Source organism: Sander vitreus, chromosome 16 (genome assembly GCF_031162955.1).
Source record: "Sander vitreus isolate 19-12246 chromosome 16, sanVit1, whole genome shotgun sequence".
Classification (NCBI taxonomy): domain Eukaryota; kingdom Metazoa; phylum Chordata; class Actinopteri; order Perciformes; family Percidae; genus Sander; species Sander vitreus.
This window is the reverse complement of record NC_135870.1, coordinates 13,020,248-13,036,285: the sequence shown is the minus strand read 5'-3', so window position 1 is coordinate 13,036,285 and position 16,038 is coordinate 13,020,248. Positions and strand designations below refer to the sequence as shown.

At 40.2% G+C, this 16,038-nt stretch overlaps 1 protein-coding gene across 4 annotated transcripts in view; it reads left to right on the top strand.

Moving 5' to 3' along the window:
• rgs3a (regulator of G protein signaling 3a) overlaps nucleotides 1-16,038 on the top strand; it is a 110,409-nt gene that overhangs the window by 55,199 nt on the left and 39,172 nt on the right. Inside the window, exon 1 of one of the 4 annotated variants that reach the window (XM_078270848.1) lies at nucleotides 5,442-5,606. The exons of the other annotated variants lie outside the window; for them this stretch is intronic. The gene's annotated coding sequence lies outside the window, so the exon portion shown is untranslated. Of the gene's footprint in view, nucleotides 1-5,441; nucleotides 5,607-16,038 lie in introns of those variants that run through there. 4 annotated transcript variants of the gene reach the window in all.

The window sequence follows — 16,038 nt, the reverse complement described above, 5'->3', positions numbered from 1 at the left end:
GGGGGCGAACTATCTTCTTAGCTGGACAATATTTTTATTTTATGTTGGCAATGCAAGCTGAAGCGACGTAGCAGATGACGTTGAGAAGTTGCAGTGAGGAATATTTTAGGAGCACCATTTTCGGCAGTGCAGAGAGGTAGTGGCCCACACTAACGTAGTGTTGAGCCGGGAAACATGGCTAAAAGAGCTCTACAGCGAACAGATGTGCTGGGCGAGCCGTCAGTCGGTGGAAGCTAACAGAAGCTAGCTGGGGTAAGCTGACAGCTGACCAATGCTACCAAGTGATCGGTGGAGACAGGGAGTACATGTATTTGAAAGAGTCCGGCAGTTGTGGCAGACGAAGGTCCAGTCGGGAGTTTGGATGGAGAGTGCACTGAAGTCCACTGTGGTCTGCAGGGCTCCTCGCTAGATCACTAGCTAGCGCTAACCGTTAGTCGGGAGGTTGACAGCTAACGTTAGCCAGCTGAAGCTAACAGTCGATTGATGGTGAGTAACGTACGTTACACAGGCTGGCAGCAGCACAGAGTCCAGAGTTGATAAGTGGGGGGGGGGGTAAAAAGGTGTTGAGAATGACCAACACCTAATCTTAAACTTAGGGTACTTAATTTACTACGACCCAATCAGAGGTTACTTAAATTGGGACGTTCAGTCAAAATCAAGCATGCCACCTTTAAACGGGATCTCCGTTTGCAGGGTTCAGACTGTACCGGACCCTCCCGGTGATCATGCTGCTCTGGGGGACCGGCTGCGCAGTGAGAAGCCGCTGCTGATGGGCGCAGAGCTCTGCCGGAACTCCGACTGCTGTCTGTCCGCACGGCAGTCTGACGGCATCAGTATTAAATTGAGACAGTTTCATTACCGGTTAAAAATGTCTTGTTATCGCGTTAAATAGTAGTCTAATTCGGTACAGTTGGTTTTAACGCCTGATGCGAAGTGTAGGCCTATAGGAGTACACATGAAAACCCTGAACAAGCAGCGTCGCTCTGCTCCGTCTTTCTGCTGTGCCCCATTCACGTAGTAGTTTTCCACTATGTAGGTTAAACTCTGCAATTAATCCGCAGTTCACATGTATAAATGAACTGTGGTGGTCCATTACACTGTAGGCTATAGTCAACATCACTGACTTAAGTAGTCTCAAGTCAAGTTAATCCTACATTTTTCAACTTGGGAGAAAAACATGCTCATTGGGGGAAAAAAGTGACCATAAAGCCCTGTTCATGCTAATTAAACAACTGGACTTTAGGGTCAAGTGTTGTCGTATCCGGCCCATGTCCCAGATGTGAAAGCCCCCTTACTGGACTACTGAATATAATAATATTCCATTATATTTTGTATTTTGAATTGTTACCTGCCACCAGAATTTTGTGATTTCCTTGCAATAAATATTGACATTTTTACCATAAATTGGTGCCTAAAAATGTATCAGAATGCAGGAATTGAAGTCTTTTACCCTCAAAACCCCAGACCCCCTCCCCCCCTGCTTTGTGTGTTCCTGCAAAGACAAATTCTGAGCAAGGAAAAACCCTGAAGTATAATCACAGACAGCCATAAAAACATTTAAATTGCAGAGTTAGAGTTAAAACGGATGAAAAGATGGAGAACCAGACAGACAATATGTACAGTGTCAACAGAGAGACACACGGACAATCGAACAGACAGACAGTGACAACAAAGAACAACATACTGTAGAGAATGACAGTAACAGCATACAAACGGCATAAATAAAAATTTGTTATAAACGTGTGCTCTTTAAAAAGTAGAAAGCATTGTTTGCCAGTTAACATTAAATGTTTAAAAATCTGTTACATAAGGTACTGCATATATTATTTCACCATCTGTACACAAATGTAATTAATGAATGCACATGTCCGTGGGTGGGGCTGCATGGACGTGGTAATGTGGGCTGGTGTGGCTACAGTGCCAGGGCTGAATTTTTGTCCGTGGGTGTGTGTGGTAGTAAAGAGAGAGAATGGGAGAAGGAAGTTTGTGTGAGGTGGACCTGGTCACCACAGACCTAAATCTTCTCAGCTGTTGCTACCGTCATATGCTGCAGTCTCTTCATGTGACGCATTATTTATATTATAACAAGGTAATGCAATGTGTAATGAAGTGATGACTGGTTAACAGTAATGTAAATGCTAAATGCCCTAATACCTGTTGATACTACAATAATGCAAAGTATAGGCTCTTAACCTTGCAGATTTGCACGTATCATGTAAGACTCAATTTTTCAATTTCTTTGCACAAAACTCTCCAGAAAGTGCCATTTAATGTTTTTTTAAATGTCCCGGGGGGCGTACCACCAGACCCCCCTAGGGAGAGCCCCCTCACATAACAAATCCCAATTTAACCCCTGCATACAACGTTCTATGCAAATCGCCTGTTTGATTGTGTGGTTGTGGTTTAGAAGCCTTTATTGGTGATTTTGCTACACCCCATGAATTAAATTACATTTATCTACATGCTACTGTCACGGAAACCTGTAATCTTGGTTGTCAGTGTTGTTAATTTCTGCGATGGTCTGTGTCTGCTGGGTCCATGTTGGCCATATTGTCAGGATTGTTTGTAAGTGGACCCAAGCGCAGACACAGACAAGTGTAACTGGTTTATTGCAATGTTACTGTAGATGGTGATGGGTTGAAGAGACGGCAGAGGAAAGAGAAGGAATGGAGAGCGGAAGGGCGGCAGGCAGAGGAAGCAGCGGAGTGATTGTCAGCAAGCAGGCAGACTGGCAGATGTGCAGACAGGCAAACAAGAATACTGGAGCACAGGGAACAAACACGCATTAACTTGGGTAACAAACACCCAAGGAAAACTCTAGATTCTACATATATTATAGATACTACAGCTAGCTACCACTGATCTGGCACCGGGTGGAAGAAAAGGTTGATATGCTGGAGAGGTGATGAGCTGATTGCAGGGAAGTGTGCTGGTAGGCAGGGTGCAGGCGAGCACACACACACACACACACACACACACACACACACACACACACACACATATAAGGACACAGAGTGGGAGACATTGAAGCATGAACCTGGGACATTGAAGACACAGGAGGAGTAGGGAACACAGGGAAACACAAGGGAGAGACAGGCACAGCCATGGCTGTGACACCATCTTGTTATGTGTTGGAAATTAACCTCTTAAAGGGTTTTGTCAGTGATGGATAGTCGTTGACATGAGCAACTGTGTAAAGAGACAGCAGGTGTCTTTGTCTCCTGCCTTTCATTGTCAAATGTTCCTTGTCACACTGAGGAGATAAAAAAAACGTTTCGCCTGAATAGCATTGAGAGGCTCTTGAGATAACAGAGTGAGAGAAATGTTAGAGAATAGAGAGAGAGAGAGAGAGCGAGAGTACCATGTGGTTCAATTAACCATTCAGGTACAGCAGGTACATTTGTTTTTCTAAGAAGGAACAGACAGGTTTCCATTTAAATAAAGTACAACCTTTTTAGCTCAGTTTCCAGAAAATCTGCACAAAAAATACTGTAATGCAAATATTAGGATAACAGTAGAAATCATGATGAAAATATGGCATATCTGTTTAATTTGCGTGTTTATTTGAGGAACGCTACATTCTTCTCATCACGCAGATCTGATGTTTTCGCCTCTGCCTTTATATTTAGTCTCTTCAGTGGACGTTTAAGTCAAATGCTTCATGCATGTCATGATCTATTTGCTAAGTCTGTTTCCATTGCACTTTGTTGCATTTTCATTTTATCGATATACCAGCTTTTTCTTAGCCAAACGTTTTTGTGAGTGTTTCTACCAGATGTTTAGGTTTCTTTATGTGCAAAACAAATGCACATAAAAACACGTGGACTGAAATACACCTACTGATTCAATGCTTCTTTTTTTTGCCATTCACTTTTGAATATCATATATAGACTTTTTGTAATGTGTTATATCATATAAGTATGAGTGCCAACATTTTTATTGAGCTATTGAGGACCGATTCTTGCACCTCTGCTGCAGTAATACTTTAGATAGTAATACTATAGAACGACTAATATATGTCTGTAGAGTTTTTCAAATATTCAAAGTTTGCATTGAACGCTTCTTCAGATTTTTAGTCTTGTTTGTTCTTTGATCGGATTTCCTTGTCTAAATTTTAACTTGTTTTTATATTTTATTGCCAAAAGTAATAGTACAGCAGTAACATTATACAATGATGCTTTGAGAGGTGTGGTTGTCTAATTGGTGCTTTTCCTCTTAGTTACTTCTGGAAATGTAAATGTCTGTATAGAACAGTAGAATCCATGCTGCTGAAGTCAGAAGCTGCCATTAGCCTGGCTTAAATGAAAGTGGGCTAACATTTCCCAGTCCTTTTGCAGGGTTCATGAAATCCTTCCGTCTCTGCCTAGGTGAGGCATTGTTTGAATACAAATGGTGCATTGATGTCATCCAAGTCAAGGATATTGTGGCAGGCTATGACTCAGTCAATTACAGAGTGCAAACATATCTATATATAGTCATACATATATATCGTGACATAGACAACAACGATGAAAAACGATAGTTATTAAACTATGCATTTGAGCAATACATACCATACAAGGCTTTATACATATACACATTAAGTTTGATTTTCTTGCTCACATGAATCTTGTAAAGTAGGCTTTTTATCTGTTAGTTTATGTCTATGTACAGACTTGCTAAATCTCATCTGTTTGATGTCCAAAGAAAAATGAGCGAGAGCCAGATTTAGAAATGTCAGAAATTAGAAATTTAAGAAGAACTGAATTTAGAAATGTGGCTACAAAACCAGGAAGTATGGTGATGTTTTCCACATTGGCAGTTAGACAAACATTTTTCAGCAAACTTTCGACACACAGATGACCTCTCAGTGTTATGGCTGCTAATAAACAGCCATAGTGTTTAAAACTGTGAGTGTTTTCCTTTTAAGATGGCTTTTTACAATAAAGCCTGCTTTGTGTATGTTTACCCTATGACTTTATAACTGCATTGTGTGTGTCAGACACATGTATGTGTATTTAAATGTGTATTACACATGTTTGTGTGTGTGTTTACAATGGATATGTGTCCATTGTGTGCTTTGTGCATCCTGTGGGATTTGACTGTAGTGCCTTAATGTCTTCACAAAGAAATAAAAGGGGGGGCACAAATGGACACAAATGTCAGACAATATTTACACACACACTTCTGCAATCATGGAAACCAGTTAGTATGTTCAGTGAATATACGCACCACGCAGATGTAAGCATATGCTTCTCTTCTTCTGAGCTGTGCTGCTCAATTGTCTCTTCTCATTATTTCTATCTCCTCCCTCTTTCCTTCTTACTTGTTTGTGCAGCTTGGGAGTCTACCTTCTTAGCCTCTTGGGCATTCTCGCTCTCTCTCTCTCTCTCTCTCTCTCTCTCTCTCTCTCTCTCTCTCTCTCTCTCCCTCCTTCGCTCTTTGTGTATGCACTGTTCAGTTGGCCTAGCCCACACTGACAGAATCACACACACCAGCCCAGCTATCCAGCCGCAAACACTCACACAACAGTTTGACAGAGGAAGTAGGCCACTTTAATGGGGATGTGTGAAGTGGCTGTATCTGCCATAAGTGGATTGTAACCTGGAACTGCTTCCTCTTGCCAGGTAGGGTTATGTACCAACACTTTATTTCTCATTAGTATAGAGTAAATCTTATTTTGTGGAGAGGTATCATGCAAATTGATTTTATGGTGCTTTTCTTTGGCTTTGGGGAAGTATTTTGTATTATTTAGAGTATTCATGTGGTTTGTTTCAGTTGCTGATATTACTGTTCTGCTGGGGGGCAGGGAGTGGTTTAGTCATACGGAAAGATGGGAGGAAAGATAGGAAAAAGCAATAAAAGCTTATTTATCACAAGGCATCTTGCACGCTCATATGAGGAGTTGGGTTAGTGTCAGTGTCATGCGCTACTTTTTATTCATTTAACGTCACCATTTCTACTTGCTTCTGGCTGTTGTTTTTTGTTTGCTTTACATTTACATCTTACTTTATGTCTTTGTTCACTTATCTTTCCTTTCTCTCATAGCTTTAATATACTTTATGTCTGTAATATCCCCTCTCTCTCACTCAGTAAACAAGAGTTATGGACAGTATTCTCTGAACAGCAGATTATTTACATCCCCTGTTTGGCGCTTTTGCTTCAGTCATTTTCTTCCTTGGCTGTATGCCAGTGACATGATTTAACCCTCCACACGGCTGGAGAGTCGTAGGGTGAAAACAGGGAGACTGAGAGAGAGAAGGGGTAGAGAGAAAAAAACTAAACCATGTCAGATCCAAGCTGAACGTGATAGAGAGAGCAAACAGAGGGCCAGAGGAGTAAACAACAACAGGAAGCACACTGGGGGAAATTGCTTTTCTCTTTTCCTCATTAGAGGAATTGTGTTTTTTTTTCTTTTCATAGAAGAAGAAAGAGAGAGACAGAGAATTAGATGCAGGGGTGTGTAGTTTGTGTTGGCGCCCATTGATACGAGAGAGAGAGAGAGAGAGAGAGATGATTGATAACACAGTGTTTGAGCAAATGGTCTCTTTCGTTTGAATGAATGTGGTGTAACGATATATGAAGTTTTTGAAGTTTTTTTTTGTTAAATAAGAGAAGCATGGGAAGAACACTCTCCTCTCACCTCCTCTGTCCTCTCAATTGTTCCCTTAATCAATAGTAGACAGTGTCAATGACCCATCCCTTTGCTGCGCCACATGCAAACACACACACACACACACACACACACACACACACACACACACACACATAAATGTGATTCATCAGCTGGTGTTACGCAGCTAGTCCCAGCTTGAACGATAGACTTTAGGACTTGAGACTTGCTTGATAAACATTCATAAAAGACTTGACTTGACTTTGACTTGATATTCATGACTTGAGACTTCACTTAGACTTGAGTCAAATGACTTGAAATGAATTGACTTTCTGTTTAGTAAATATATATATTTTTCCCCTCTGATATTGAGGAGGAGTTAGAGACCGAGCGGCACCTCTGATTCATAACTTAATAACTGTATAATAATAACTAGTAGAAACATACCGTCTTTTGGAGCTAAAAGCTAACCGTCGCCCCGTTCTGCTGATGTCTTTGGTGTCTTCTATTATATATTTATATGTCATGTTCAAGCTATGAATTGACTTGCTTGATTGTCACAAAAAATGACTTGGACTTGCTTGAGACTTGAAGGTTAAGACTTGAGACTTGCTTGTGACTTGCCCATGTGTGACTTCATCCCATCTCTGCTACACGCATCACAACCCCTTGTTTGTTGCACAGGCACACATACACACACAAAATGTAAGACACAAAGGACAGACAGATGGATGCATCTTCTCTCTCTATTCTCTTACTCACACACACACACACTCACTCACTCACTCACTCACTCACTCACTCACTCACTCACACACACTCTCACTCACTCACTCTCTCTCTCTCTCTCTCTCTCTCTCTCTCTCTCTCTCTCTCTCTTTGCTCTTTCTATAAAGGCCCTTTCCAGTCTTTTTCAGTAGTCACATTGTCTTCAGCTGCCTGGCGTTATGTTACGTCAATGACATTTTCTCTCTGAACCCTCAGCTTCTATCAATAATGCCTTTGCATCTTTGGATGTGACACTCACCTCATCCTATTTCTCACCTCTCCCGCTGTGATGGACTGTGCCGTGTTACTGTGAAAGAATGAATCTGGATTATTCCAATTGTTTTGTAGGAGTGGCAGTGCACCATGTTATTCTTTAAATTAATTAGATTGCAATGTAATGACTAAAACTTAAACACACACCTAAGACACTTTATTGTCATTGGAAGCATACAACAAAATTACGTTTGGTAAATTTCCATGACCAGCAGCAATAGAAAACAAGATAAAAACAAGATAATTAAAGATAATAAATATTGCACAACAAGTTAGATGTATATGATAAAGTGTTGGGGTGCATTAGCAGCAGTTGGGGGGTGGTTGGTAATACTTAGTCCTCAGTCCTCAATGATATGGACACGTGCAGGAAGGCTACGTCATCAGCTTGAAATAAATAAAAATAAGCCTCATGCTGATAAATTGATCAGCTAAAAAAACAGTTGACATCTTCAAGGTTTAACTCCCTGCCAAGTTTACTTTTTACTATACATTGTGATCAAAAGCATTGGTCAATTTTATTACTCTCTTAAGCCTGTAGTATTTTGATACTATACTTTTCATGATTCAGTTAAGAAATGTTCTTTTATGTTCCCAGTGTTCACCTGACATCTTGTCCACCTGGTTTTCTTTTGATCTACTGAACCCCTTTTCACTACTTCCCTTGCTTTTTTCATTTTCTGTTTTTCTCCTTCTCTCTTTCTCTCTCGGTCTGATCACAATGGAGGGGTCTGACAGATAAAAGACTATTAGAGCCTCATCGCGCGTCTCTCAGTGAAATCAAGGGCAAAAGAGGCCGGTGCATGTAATGAAGCCGTCCAGAGATTGATCATCTATATTGTCTGGTCCCTTAATGAGTTATTGGTATTACACAAAGCAATAATGGCTCTTAAATCTTCAGACTATAGATTGCCCTCAAAAGTACATGCCAAAACATGCTTAATATATATTTACAGTAGTTGGCGTAGACATGCACGTGTAGATACACACTCAAACGTACAGGCTGCCTTCCCATCAGTTCCACACACTTGCTTGTTATTTGCATCAACAAACTGTATAATGAGTATTTTTATTTTTGATACTTTAAGTACATTTTGCTGATAATACTTCTGTACTTTATTTAAATAACATTTTCAAAGCAATACTTTTACTTGTAATGGAGTATTTTTTTTATAGTGTATCGCTGCTTTTACCTTTAGTGCAGGATCTGGGTTCTGCATAAGATAAAGATGTTAGTGTAAGTTTAAAATTTTTTCTCTCAAATCTACCATTCATTTCAGCACAATTAAAAGTTAGGTAGGCAGGACAAATGCATAAAAGATCTAAACCAGAGAAGGCCTGGCACTCATCAAACACAATTTCCAGGGTGTGGGAAGCTGTTGAGGGTGAAAAGGAAAAAACATGGTTCAAAAAACTAATCTAAAGAACCTTTTTTTCTTTCTTTTTTTCAGCATGCAAAGTATGTTATAGTTGTAATGAATGCGCCAAAAACAAATGGGCTGAAACATAACACTCTAAAAATGGTCCTTTAATCTGTAACTAAGGACATGGGAATACTTTAAAGTTAAAGAAGAACAAGGGTGATAGTACCCAGTTTGATTAACTTTGTGCCTATTTCTTGTTCTCAATATGTTAATTTTATCTATTTCCTCTGAGTTATGTAAGCAGGACGTCTTCTCTTAACTTCACTGACCTTACATGTCATCCTTAAAAGAAATCAATGAGATAAGTCTGTGACACAACAGAACAGGGTAAACAAGAGTAATGCAGACTGATTGTGTGGAGTTACATCACTTTGACATCCAGCCAGCCAACTTGCTGTCGTACCACCGAAGAGAGTGGAGACAGGCAAAGAGGAAGAGAATACCCTGTTCTTTTGTTTTAACAGCATTGCTAATTGAGTTGAGTTGGATTTATTGAGTTTGGAAATGGATTTGGCAAATGTAATGGTGGAAACATTAAACCATTAATATTACCAGAGTGAAGCAGGGGAATACTTTAATGCTTTTGGATGTAATGTCTTACTTAAAAACAACCAGGTCACAGGAAATTAAATAGAGAAAGGAGGAAAGGGAAGGAAAGAGATTAAGATGAAAGATGGCACCTTGAAATTGGGAAGCAGGTGGCTGGGTTGGCTAAGTGGGTAGAGCAGGTGCACACTGAGAGGTTTATGCCTCGACGCAGAGGTCCAGGGTTCGAATCCGACCTGTGACGATTTCCTCAATGTCTTCCCCCTCTCTCTCCCCTTTCTCACCTAGCTGTCCTCTTAAATAAAAGCCCCAAAAAAGAATCCACAAGCACAGCTGCTCCCCTGGGATGGGTTTCTCTCGTTGCCATGGTAACTGTGGGACAGAGTTCTCATAATTGTCCCTGGGTGACTGTCCATGTGTGAGAGAGAGAGAGAGATTTCCTGTAGCTCTATATTTATGTGACCTATCTAGCTCTATCTATCTAGACTTAGACCTTCAGAATAAGAATATTTTTTTGGCAAATGAAGGTCATCATTTCTTAAGGGGAGATTTTTGGTAAAATGATTTTTGGGGTAACTATTGCTCTCACCTGGTTTCTTCTGTGTTTCGTTACCCAGTTACACCAAATATGAGTCATGAATGAGTTGACAGGTGTCACTGGAAAGTGTAACTTCGTTTCTTAATATAATGTGGTATTTAAAATTTCTGGATGCAGTTCGGAACTCTATTCCTGTAGTGCAAATTAATAGGTCAGAGAATGCAGGAAATAAGGTCTAGGTTAGCTTCCCCCCTACGACGCCCATTTTGACTTTCAAAATCTTATCCTATTTTGAGACTCCCCAGGCTGAAAAGCATTCATATGTATTTGGAATATGTGCATTAGTTGTGGCATATGAATTTAGTCTGTGTTCAAAAGAGTCAGATCTGCATGTTAGTTGAAATTGATATGCTATAGTTGTTGTTTTTTAAATTAAGCTTCAGAACGGTTAGGCCTTTCCCCCAAAAGTATTCTTTTGTTTGACTTATTTGTGATTTTTTTTCTTTTTTTAAATCTTTGGACTACTCTGAACCACAAATGTTAACCTGCTGGTGGTGCTAGTGTAAAAGTCAGGGAATCACCAAGGCATTGGATTCATCCACTGGGGACAATGAATCTCTGTACAAAATTGGGTAGTTTTGCCTTTGTTTGACAGAGACAGTAGATATCTGAAAGGAAAAGAGGAGAGAAAAATGGGATATGGCATACAACAAAGGCCCCCTGTTTTCTGCACAATGCACATAAAGAATTGTATAAAATGTGTGAAATGACCTCAAGTAAAATTCAATGGGGCCCGTTAACTTGTGACGAAAATATGTCAGTAGCCAGTATGGTACAAATAACTGGCATAATCTCTAACATGATGAAGCATAATTTTAGCTCATCAAACAGAAGGAGTTAGCTGGCAAACAAGGCATTAAATTATATATCAAGACGGACAAAACACTTCTAAGATTATTTTTGGAAACTCATGTTTGCACAATGTAGCTTATTTACTGTAGCTTATTTACTTTACTGTAGCTTATTTTAATGGGTTGTCTGTTTGAAATGTTGCCAGGCAGGGTTATTGTTAGGCGCTCATTTGCTCGTTAGGTCATTGTCGGACCAGTAATGCTGTTCATGGTCCATTATGGTCCATATTAAAAAAAATATGCTTGACATTTTCCAAGATTTCCTCTCCTGTTTTGTTTCTTTCTCTCTGCCCTCTTCCACTTACTCATCTAATTTCTGTGTTGTTGCCATTCACTGACTCCCCTCCTCCATTCTGCTTGTCTTATCCACTTTGTCTCCTCCATCTATTCACTCTCTTACCCTGCATCCCACTCTTCCTGCCTTTTAGTGCTGGTTTTGTTTCTTTGCTTTATTGAGGCAATGCAAGAGATTATAATCGTGTGAATCATTGATGACTTTGAGACCTATTTGAATACACGTGTGTTTGTGTGTGTTGTACATGAACATGAACACACACATCAACACAAGCCCATTAGCTTGTGTCTATTCATGTATCTTTTGAAGAAAGAAAAAGAGTGTAACAAGTGTAGGCAATGTGGTAAATCATAGTAAAATGTCTTGAAGATGAACAAGTTTGTTAATATGTCTGTTCTTTTTCGTATAAAACATGAGGACAGGCTTGAAAGACAAGGTTAATTTGAAGCGGCTTGATTTTGTGTGTGTTTCCGTGTGTGTGTGTGTGTGTGTGTGTGTGTGTGTGTGTGTGTGTGTGCCAACTGTAGAGAGTGTGAGAACGAACAAGTGTATCGGACAGGACAGGTGGCACCATTGTGTCTCGAGCCATATCTTCTACAGTCAGGGATTTATGTATATAAGACAGGGAAAGAGAGATGGGGGTCAGCGAAGTTGAGAAAAAGAAAGGGAAAAACTGTCTGTGTAGATGTCACGTTTAAATGTATGATGGATAGATAGAAGAATAAATGTTTATCTCATGATGTTTCAAAATGTTCATACTATGAATACTATGACAAGCCTCAAAAACAATCAAAAATCATATTTTTTTCTGACTATTCTGACTTAGGCCACAAAGAACAGGAAAAGGAGGGGCAGAAAGGGATAAAGACAGAGGCTTTACTTTCACATGGGTGTTTTTATGAAAGTGCATTTTATTCTAAAAATACCCCTCATACGCAGTGCATTAGTAAGAAGCCCTGTTGTAACACTACTGTGAACCATTTAGATAGGGTCACAGGGAGGTTAAGAGGGAGTTAGAAGGGAAAATTAGAGGTCTGGATCACCATGAGACGGTTGTATATATCCATGCACATCGTCAAGTTTATATATAGCCCCAAGTCACTGCTCTAGTCTCAAAGGGCTTCATAGTGGCCACATTAGAAAAATAGTAAATTAAACTGACACCACCCAAAGAAAAGAATCACACAAGCAAAAGGTCTGATTAACCTTGGGTTGTGCTTCTCCGAGAAATATCCATTTCTAGAATGATAAGGCATCCTAAAAAATAAAATAGAGCGAGGGTTGCCAATTAGGTGTAGCCAATGACCAGTTTTTCAGTACTGCTCTTTGGGGGTTTTGATTTTTCAAGATTTATACATTTGTTTGTGAATTCTTCCTCCATCCATCCATCCATTTCCATTGCTTATCCAGGGTAGGGTTGCAGTAGCAGCAGGCTAAGCAAGGTAGTCCAGACGTCCCTCTCCCCCGCAACTTCTTTTTCTTCCAGCTCTACCAGGGGAATCCCATGGTGTTTCAAGCCAGATAAGATAATCCTGATCAGATGGCCAAACCACCTCAACTGACTCCTTTGCAAAAGAGGAGCGACTCTTCTACCTCCTTTTGGATGTCTGAGGTCCTTTCCCCAATTTTTTAGGTCACTACCCAACACTTGTGACCGTGGGTGTGTATTGGAATGTAGATTGACAGGTAAATTAAGGCTCAGCTCCCTCATCAACAGTCCACTACAACGCTTGCATTACTGCTGGTGCTGCACAAATCCGCCTGTCCATCTCACGATCCAATTTACCCTCACTCTTGAACAAGACTTTTATCTCCTTCGCTTGGGGCGGCAACTCACTCCCAACCTGGAGGGTGCAATCCACCGTTTCTTGGCAGAGAAGCATGGCCTCAGACGTGCTGACTCTCGACTGCTTCATACTCGGCTGCACACAACCCCGGTGTGTGCTGTAGGTCACGGTCTGTTGAAGTCAACATAATCACATCATCTGCAAAGAGCAAAGAACTGATTCTGAGGTCCCTAAACCTGACACCCTAACCTCCCTGGCTGCATCTTGAGATCTTTTCTATGAAGATTACAAACAGAATCTGTGACAAGGGACAACCCTGGTAGAGCCTAACACCCATTGATGCAATGCTTTATTGCAAGCCAAACCTTTAGCCAATTCATTATACTTAAACGTACAATATGTAACTTTCTGCCGCTAGGGGTCTCTCAACCAAAACAATGGATTGTAAACACAGACGTTTGATGACGTAGGGAAGTTGCGTGGAATTATGGGAGTTTTTATTGCTAAACGCTATCCTTGATTAGAATCTTCTATATACAGTCTATGATTAGAATGCATCTGTTCACGGACGAGTTTACCCATTCAAGTTTATTCACGTTACATTTAGTAACATTTATTCTTGTCATGCTAATGAAATAGCTGATTCAATCTGTATTGGTAGCTGGCTGACCAGTTAGCTAGTGAGCCGGCAAGCTAACATTAGCGGCTAACGTTAGCAGGTTTTACCACACTATCACAGTATATTTCACATGCCAATGTCACCTTTTGGCTTTTACCGGGCGGACAGGGTCTGTTGTAACGTTAGCTAGCTACTCAACGAGGCTGAGAGACGGGTGTGGGTGGGGATTGCGGGGGGATCTCCGCGATGGCGATGATGTTTGATGCCTGTTATGCAGCAGCAGAACATCTCCGAGCTGCCCGATCTCCCCGTTCACTTTTCTGTAATCTCAACTATTCGTTTTGGTGCTTAACACACCTGTTGTCGGGTTAATGTAGCTAGCTAACTGTAAAGACAGCTAAACGCGAAGGGGGGAGAAATTCGGCAGGGAGGAGATTTTCGGTACAAACACCGTTAGCGTTTACGGAGACGTAGCTAGCTAGCTAACATTACGGATGGCCGATGTTGTGACTAGGATGCCTGGGTCTGATATTCTCTGTTTCCCGACGCTTCATTAAACTGCCGTTAGCGTCATAAGCACCGGCTGGGGCTAACAGTAACTAGCTATTGCTACATGTCCCAGCTGTGTTGTCAGCTATCATCCAAAATGATGTCTCTTTGTGCCGGGGGAGTGAGGCAGGCAGTCCGGAGTGTGCTAGCTGGCTAAATTAGCATTAGATTAATCATCTATCTATACAGCTAACGTTAACGTTACTAGTGAACTTATTCGTGGGTTAGCGCAGTGCTGCTTTTATCCATGGTCAAAACAATCCTATTACTAATAACTTGATGAGTGTGTTTAACGATGTTGTAACCCTATGATGTTATCCACCAAGCATTAGCTAGCATTAATGTTAGCTAGCTACTTGTCAACCAGCACATACATTGTAGTAACATTAAGCTGGATTAATATTGATATGTATCAATAAATAAGGTTTCTAGGTAAGGTACTCTCGAACGTATCATCTGGGTGCCCATGTTTGGACGGAAGTTACGAGTAACTAGATGGTGAAAGGTTATGACGCCACTGACGGGCGACTAAATGAAAAGTGACGTGTCTGAAAATAAAATAACAGATTTCTCTGGGTTTGCCATTTGATGGAAACATTTGGGATAGTGTAACTACACAACTCCAAAAAATATATAACATAGGTATGGTCGTTTTTAGACATTTTAATGCAGAAAAGTTATATATTGTACCTTTAAACGTCAAAGTTATGACTGTTGTAGATATATATGTTTATTTTTTTAAGTTGATCCTGACTGAAAGTCCTCAAAGTTATTTGCAGAGTTCATGAATGCAGGTCAACAGTTAAGAGAAGAATATAACCAGGGCAACAGTATCTAATTTAAGAGAGACTAATTTAAGCTGCAATAGTACACACAAACAGCTTGTGAAATATCATGAGAGCTGTCTCCAAAGAGACAGCATTATCTCCAGTTAAAGCATAGCATCTTGTGACTCCAGCTTGTCATTGTGGGACAACTTGACCAGCACAATGAGGCCCTTCACAAGACTTGCTGAATTGATTTTGTAGTCTGAGCGGAGGACTTGTGATTTCACAAATCCACTCATGAACCCATTGAATAACAGATATTTTTGTTACCGTAGTTTATTTTAATGGACTGTATTTAAGTTCATGTCATGTCAAATTTCCATGTTCATATTCACTCTATAAACCTACTTTATATGGAAAAAATAACACATTCCCCAAACTGAATATCTTTCACACTGTTTGCTTCTCATCTCCTTAATACTGCACACACAGTTGATTAACCTCGTGAACCCACGTATTCTCCTTGAAATGGCTTTGATTTGATGTTTTTTTCTTCCACACTGTATATTAAGTTCACTATATACTCTGTAACTTCTTGATGTAATTATACTTATTTTATTTTGAACAAAACAAACTCAGTGGGCAGCATCATTACATCAAATGGAAAAAAGTTTTGTGCATAACTTTATAAACATTTCCGCAATTCAGTTTTACATATTCAGCAATGTTGTGATCTTAGGTCGAATTGGAAATACAATTCTGTGGGTATGAACAATGTTCACTCAAAATCCATTTTTAATGATCCACCCACTGAGGGCACTGTGGGCTGCACCATTTACAACTGGTCTGCTGATTCTGTGGACCCTTTTAAAAATCTGTTCAAGGCCTACCCTTTAAACACGCTTTTGGTTAACCTTTCTGCACTTATCTATTACTTTGTCATTTTAATTGTATATTGTGTTTTTAACA